We start from the raw sequence: 6,401 nt of genomic DNA on the forward strand, positions 1-6,401 counted from the left end.
TCAGAATAGTAATGTATTTGTGTAACAGTGATTCAAACCTGTGAAAATAGACGACGATAATGTAGATGACATTCTGCCAAAGAAAAATACAATCGACTGTAATCCACCACCGTATGATCGCTCATCTGGTGATCGGGCGGCTTGGATCAGACTGACGGCGTGTCTGAAACTGTTTGCCACAAGAGTGTGTGTGTGTGTGTGTGTGTGTGTGTGTGTGTGTGTGTGTTTTTCCCACCCTCTACTGTGTACTTAAGGGAGTGGAAGAATCGCTAATGCTCCAGGGGGATAATTAGACTCGGAGATGTGAGGGATACTACAGTTTAAGAGCTTTTAGTGTGTCACAATTTTTTCAGAGGGTATTGTGAGTGAAAAGACTGCTTAGAATGAATTAAGACATTTACAGATGGCAACACATTGGCAACCCTTGCTGAAAAGAATTTACAAATTGCAATGGTTTCCCTTACAATACCACTGAACCACAAACCAAAACCTATTTACAAGTATAACCATTATAATATTATTTTATGTAGTGTATTTTGTCTCGTATTCCTGTAGGATTTAATGGTGTTCATGTCCCATCCACTAATAGAACCCAACACATTACCTGACATACAGAGACCATTATAGCATCCATTAAAACCAGTACAATCCATGAGAATTTTGTGACGTTTCTGCAGAGAACAGCCAGTCAGAACATGTAGGTCGAAGTTATTTCTGGGTAACATTCATTAAACTGAAATAAAATAAGTGAACCATACGTTGAGAAGAAAGAGGAAACGCAGCAGCAGAGGATGCGAGAAGAATGGAGTTTGATGCTGAAGCGTCATCATTGCTTAGTGACTCTCCTAGCAACAGGAAACATCTGTTTCAGCGTCGACCAATCGGATGGCTTCGTATTCTGTTATTGCTCGCTGCACAGAAAGGGGATATTTTAAGAGCAGAGAGTGAGGCGAATACTACAGGGATTATATCAAAAACGAGTCTTCGACATCTGGGGGCGAAACGTGAAAGATCTTGCTGAGCTGAAAGCGGCGACGTTCGGCACAACATGAGACGTGCGCGCCTCTGATCTGATGAACACGCGTGCGGGGACTGTTAATGCGGCTCGGGCTGTCTTTATAAATAAGGTAGGATTCTTTTACCTGTTTTATTCATTCTCTATTGTGTTTTCACCGTATCTACATCATATTGTATTTATATTGCATGCGTTAAAACCGTTGCAAAATCTAGAATTTGATTGCATACAACTAAAACGACTAACGTTTTGCATTTTTTTGTAAAATGCGCGTGAACAGCATGATGGTTTTGTATAGTGCATCATTCTGACTAATAGAGTGGTCAGCTGTTATTTCATATTTAATGTGTTGATTTGACATATGTATGTTGTTTCCCTCGCTCAAATCAAACTGAGTAGATAAATACTGTGTTGGCTGATATCTCCCACACAAGCGCATAAACTCACGCGCAGCCCACACTTATTTACCCGCCCACGGTTATAGCGCACGACACTGTTGTGTTGACAAAGAATCGACGTTTCTTTGCACCTGTTGATTGGCGCATGCATCTCTCACGCGTTTATTCACCGTTCATAAAAGGAGCAGCAATTTTCACTGAATTTACTAAGTTCTTGCATGTTTTTGTGTGTTTCTTCTGCAATAACTACAAAAGGTTATGTAGATTATATTATAATGGAGTGTGTAGACAAGGGCCATCCCAGATAGGCTAGTTGTCCCTTTTATATTATTTCATTTTAATTTAGCCTACTATTGTTATAATTTCAGTTTTTCAGAACGGTTGCTTGATATTTTGGCTCAGCCCTTTTTTATGTTTTATAGAAGAAGAAAACCTAAAAAATGTACTGCTTGAATATAAATAGCTGAAAAACATATGATTTACGGTATCCTATACAGTGTGACAACATGCCCCACCATACTGTGTATATTCGGGTATATGTGGGTGTTTAGTGTCTCCTTTTCCTTAGCAATGAAAAAATGACATTTGAAAATGTCCACTATGCTAAATTAAATAAGCTACAATACATTTTATGGAATTGCAATAATGATAAAAGAATATACAAAAGATTTAAATTGTAATAACCTATAGAAAGTTGACATGTGATATAGTTGGTTGGATTATTTGCTGTAACAATATTGTCAATACTCTCTCTTTCTCTCGCTGATTAGTAACCATTAGGCAATGTGTGTGAGCCAGAGGAAAAAGCCCCAGGTGAATAGAGGATTTGTCACAGAGGTGTGTGGGTGTGTCTGCGTGAAGCAGTCCTCAGGTAATTGCACGCAGAAAGATACAGACATTTTGTTACATAACACAATGACTTCAGTGTAACCTAATCCGTTTGACCATCTTTGAGGACACGGTTTCATTAATGGCATTATTGTATAGTGAATCCTCTTTCCTCTGATTCAACAGTAATTTTAAATGACTGGTGCACTGAGCAATAATGTCATTGATAAGCCCACCTTTCTGTTTCTATATGTCCAACATGCCCAGTTTCCACTTTTTTACACACTATACCCCAAAGTGTCCTACAGAACACCAGGGACTTCTTGAGACTTTTGAATGAGACAATTATACCAAAACATTCGCTTGTATCATTTGATGTCCAGATTTTTGATAATTTGTATATAGTTATTCCACGTGATGTTGATATATTGAACATTGCATCAGAACCCTCCACTAGATTTTCTTGCTAGTTTGATTAAACTTGTCTTAAGTAAGCACTATTTGAGATTTGATAATGACTTTTTCTCACAGCAATGTGATACAGCTGTGGGAACTCGATTGGCCCCTAATTATGCAAATCTTCAACTTGGATATATTGGGAGATTTCAGGTCCTTAATAAATAACTTCTTACATGCTCATTGTTGTCGTCCACCATCTCTTAATAGCGGTCTTCCCGTGAGTCAGTTACAAAGAATTAAACGTATCTGCGAGACCCGGTTGCAACAAACCCCTCAATTCTAATTGTAACAGTATTGTTACTAAGGTTTTTCGTACCCTAAGATGTTTCTTACAACCGGGCCCGGAAAAAAGAAACAGTTTTAGGGAAAGGTGTATGAAGATACAGTAGGTGGTTAGATAACGCAGAGGAGAAACTAAGAGCAGTCCATAGAAAACATTTGCTTGATCCTGTAACATCTAAAAAAAACATTTATTAACTTTGTTTCATCATACAGAAATATTGGTACATTAGATCCAGGCTTATCAAAATGTCATTTCGTAAAGCATTCTATTCTAGTTAGGGTCAATGTTATAGAAATCCTCCTAGGCCTTTTCATCAGTGTTACCACCTGTTTGGAAATTGCACCCAATGCCAGTTTACTAGGAGGTTGAAAGGATTTGCACATCCAAGAATTGGTAAAAATGTATTTATAAAGAGTGTTATTCATTTTAATTAAGTTTTATACTATTCATTGTCCATGTGGATTCTTATACGTTGCGGGAAACATTAAAAGAATTCAGAACTTATTTGTGAACATGGCATTGCCATAAGATGTGGAGATGTCAGTAAATACGGTACATTTTACCGGATTACTGGTAACCAACATGTTAAAGAATTTTCTCATTCTATTTGTGAGTTCTTTTAGTTTGGCATTGAGCAAATTCAGATTTTAGGTCAGGGAGGGGACATTGATGTAGAGTAAATCGAGGGAAACATTTTTGGATTTTCACTCTAGATTCATTGTTCCCCAAAGGGTTGAATAAAGCAATATACTACGCTTTATTGATGATTTGCTTTTTTTCGGCACAATTAGTAGCAAACACCTGTTGCTGTGTCTGAGTGTGTAAAAAGTGTGTTTCTTCCTTGCTGTTCTTGATGAATGATGCAGGCCTTGATGGTGGCAGACGTCATTGATTTTAGCTAATATAATGAGATACTTTTTTCTAAAAAGAGTTAGTGTTGCATGTTTCATTCAGTATGTATAGTGAATCCTGAAACAATTTCCTTTGTGTTTGACTGCAGGATCTTTTCTTTAAGAGTGCCCTCAGCAGTCAACAACGTCGAAAGTCGCCTACTTTAAGCGAAAATATGCGGAAGAGGAGGATGTTCAGGGAAGCCTACATGGATATTTACAAAAAGTGAGTGTCAGTTGATTTTACTTGTCAGTGCAAGCCAATAAAGATAATTATTTATAATAAGTTTTTGGCGTCACCATTTTTTTCTTTTTGGGGGGCTTGCGTCACCAATCACTCATGTCAACATCTCAGTTACAACTGTGCTTAAGTCTATCTTTTGTCAATTTTTTTGCCCTTTCCTGTCTGTCACTCCTCAGCACCTGATCCTGCGTGAGGAGCGCAGCTGCATCCTGCGTCTGTCTCTGCAGAAGCTGCGTTTCCTAGACGACCCAGAGGCTTACCTCCACCGCTCCGTCCTCATCAACAACCTGCTACGCAAGATCCACCTGGATGAGGTCCAGAGAGAGCGAGAGAAACAGAAAGATGATGACAATAAGGAGGAGAAGGAGACAAGGCGGATTCTCTCACCCAGCAGGAAGAGATTAAAGGTGGTGCTGACCCAGTGTCGTTCCTCAAGCTTCGAGCTCCAGGAGTTCCAGCAGTACAAGTTGCTGCCGTATTCGTCCTCCCCGAGCACATGCATCTGTGGTCTGGGGGGCTGTCACACCCTGACTCCTGATCATGGAGCTTCTGTGCTACTTTACCATTTGGATGACAAAGGATGAAATATCAGTCCATGCATGCAGTCAATCTTTGATTTACACAGGAGCGAAAATGCCAGCAAAAAAGAAGGGGGATTTGGGTTTGTGTACAATTGTGTGCTTGTGCCGTCTGCTGTTGAGGGTGCGCCCTGCCGTTTGTGACAGTGATAATGCCGGGTATCTGTCACTATCAGGGTGTATTTTCCTAATCCAGGAAAAAATGTAATCTTGGTTTCACTGCCTCGGTTTATTAATCTAAATAGGCGTTTGTTTATTTTGCCTCATGATTTTGCTTGAGTTAGTTACAAAGAACTATTTTCAGGGATAAAAAGGCAAACAAAAGCCATGCACCTTGTGGTTGTTATGTTGTAAGAAGAAAAGAAAACAATTAAAATGGTCAGTGTCTCGGTTGCTCCTAAGGATAAAGTGATGCGGATGTTTAACTAAAGCTTTATTGCTGTGAAATGGATTTTTCTATGTAAGTGGCTACTAGTGATTTGCTCTAACTTGGTCTGCCCTGAAAACTGAAGAGCTCAGTTGGGTTTTGCATTAAATGAGATTTTCATACTACTAAAAAAAAGAAAGGAAAATGTTAGGGGAAAAAGAGGAAAATTAAACTGACATTCTGGTTGGTTGGCTTAAACAGGTTGTCTACACCCACAACACATTACAGAAATAAACATGTATTTTGCTTATAAAAAGATACTATGAAGTTTACATACTTTATTTTGACTCTCTTTTTCAAATTTATGATTAACCTTGCATACTGCCTGTCAAATAAAGGGTATGGGACAGATGCTGTTATGTACACTTGGTTCTATACTGCACTCTAGTGTTATGGCGATGAATTTCCAGCAACAAACATTTTCATTCACTTATAATTGTCTGTACAACCTACACATTTTATTATGCTGTTTTACCCTCTGTAATGCATTTACTAAATCTAATCAGTTTGTTAAAGCAGTTAACTGCTAATTTTCTGGCTCTTTCATCGTTGAATCTGGTTGAACCTTAGAATATCTCATATCAATGGCCTACATTCAGTGCATGGGCCCACAGTTAATTCGGCTTTCTTTCAGTTTTAACTGAAAGAATGATAAGGTAAAACTGCACAATGTACTGTTAAATCTCATTTTCCCTCTTCCAAACAGAACCGATTATCCTGTTGTCACATGTTGCACGGGGTTTTAAACAGGCAAAATAGTAACATATTTTGGTACGGTATATAATGAGTGGTACTCTGCCTATTAATATTTTGTGTGCGTGTGTTTATGCACATTTGTATTCTAAAATGATGTTTGTTTTATTTTCTTGTCAATATCTGAATGTCATTTTCTAAAAGCTAAATTGAGATTGGTGTCTTTTGGACATATAACGTGGACATGGATACTCAGTTTATTTTGAAATTAAGCTATTTTTTCAAAGGAAAAAACATTCCTCGGAGAATTTAGTGCTATTTTGCCAAAAGATATTAAAGTAGCACACTAAAAAGAGAGATACGTCTATTTTCAGGCACTGCTATTAAACAAAATAAAAAAGTGAATGTTTCACTCGTTTCAGTCTCTTTTTAAATTTCCGTTTAAATAAATGTGTACATGTAAGCGTTTGGGTTACATTTAGGTAAGTATTAGGCTTCATTAATCTGCTTTCCATCACTGCTTGCCTTGCAACCTTGAACGCATGTTGCTAGTCTATTCAAAGTTATCCTCTAGGTGTCGCTTGGC

The 6,401-nt window shown here is 38.1% G+C and overlaps 1 long non-coding RNA gene across 1 annotated transcript; it reads left to right on the forward strand.

The window, feature by feature from the left end:
- The first annotated feature begins 933 nt into the window (after window positions 1-933).
- On the forward strand, window positions 934-6,226 carry LOC306904189. The gene is made up of 4 exons (XR_013787611.1): window positions 934-1,127; window positions 2,184-2,284; window positions 3,984-4,099; window positions 4,294-6,226. It is a non-coding gene; the product is annotated as an uncharacterized lncRNA (long non-coding RNA).
- Window positions 6,227-6,401: the final 175 nt, after the last annotated feature.

Source organism: Barbatula barbatula, assembly GCF_947034865.1.
Source record: "Barbatula barbatula genome assembly, chromosome: 14".
Classification (NCBI taxonomy): Eukaryota; Metazoa; Chordata; class Actinopteri; order Cypriniformes; family Nemacheilidae; genus Barbatula; species Barbatula barbatula.